This window comes from Myotis brandtii, unplaced genomic scaffold, assembly GCF_000412655.1.
Source record: "Myotis brandtii unplaced genomic scaffold, ASM41265v1 scaffold30867, whole genome shotgun sequence".
Taxonomy (NCBI): Eukaryota; Metazoa; Chordata; class Mammalia; order Chiroptera; family Vespertilionidae; genus Myotis; species Myotis brandtii.
In genome coordinates, this window is record NW_005361818.1 from 3,472 (window position 1) to 4,832 (window position 1,361).

At 42.7% G+C, this 1,361-nt stretch overlaps 1 long non-coding RNA gene across 1 annotated transcript; it reads right to left on the minus strand.

The window, feature by feature from the left end:
• Positions 1–554: 554 nt before the first annotated feature.
• LOC106726721 lies at positions 555–1,064 on the minus strand. Its single transcript, XR_001362818.1, has 2 exons — positions 777–1,064; positions 555–624 (listed from the first exon to the last, which is right to left on the minus strand). It is a non-coding gene; the product is annotated as an uncharacterized LOC106726721 (long non-coding RNA).
• Positions 1,065–1,361: the final 297 nt, after the last annotated feature.

The window sequence follows — 1,361 nt, forward strand, 5'->3', positions numbered from 1 at the left end:
ATCCACCTCAAGGGTTGTCTTGAAAATTAAATGAGGTATGACTTGGCAAGTGTTTAGGGAAGTATATAGCATTAGGTAAATGTTAGCTGTAATGATTAAATTCTCATAAATGATTGGGAGGCAGCTATTATTACCCGTAAAAGAAGACTCTGGAAGGTTGGGCAAGTTTTCCAAGGTCACTCAAGTAGTTAAATTGCAGTGTCAGGATTCCAGCAGCTTTGCAATTGGAGGCTGAGGTCCCAGGTTGGGATCCTCCATTTATACCAGGCTACCCTGCTGCAACCAGGACGTGGGGTTCTAATTCTGAAGTCCTGATGCTCTCTCACTATATAAACTTGGGCAGAGCACTAGTAAATATTTTAGATTTTTCATTCTCAGATTATCAGTCCTGAATACATCAATCCAAGACAATGTCCAAAATAAACTTGAAGCCCCAATTCACACATAACAACCAGGGTCTTTACCAAGCAGAAAGGATATTAGTGATATAGGTGGAACGTGATCTCTCATCTGGTCAATTGGGAGGATTCCGTTGCAAGTCATCTCAGCCTTGGTAGAGACAAAGGATGGCATCACCAGGCCTGGGCAGTCACATAAGCAGAGGCCAGGTTCCACGAAGAGAGTCTGAAAGACAAGTAAGAGGATTTGATGCTGGGCAAACAGAGGAGGAAGGGAAGGAAGAGCAGCACACGAGTGACACAGAACTTCAGAAAATACCCAGATGGAGGAATTGGCTGAGTAGGAAATACAGAGGCCAATGCTGTAGCAATAAATACCTGAAAATGCTTGGTGTGACCAGGTGTGGCAGACACAGATACTTTCTTGTTGCCCATGATAGTGTTGATTGTTGAACTCTTACCAACATTTGGGTAGCCCACCTAGAAGAGACTCAGAAGTTACTGAATAGTCAAACAGCACACCTATCAAAGATCCAAAGATATGATAGAAGTAGTGGTAACACTAGCATGAGTCTGGTTGCTTCCGAAGGTTATTTGAAATATACGTTGTTTGTTGTCAGACATTTTCCCACCTGTGGTATGGGTATTTGTTCACATTCATCTCCAGTGATGAATAGTACATTTTATTTATTTTTAAAATATACTTTTATTGATTTCAGAGAGGAAGGGAGAGGGACAGAGAGATAGAAACATCAATGATGAGAGAGAATGATTGACTGGCTGCCTCCTGAATGCCCCCCATTGAGAATCGAGCCCGCAACCCAGGCATGTGCCCTTGGCCAGAATTGAACATGGAACCCTTCAGTCTGCAGGCCGACACTCTATTCACTCAGCCAAACCAGCCAGGGCAGTACATTTTATTTTTATAAGTTTTGCTATCACAGCAGATGCTCCAGTAAAACT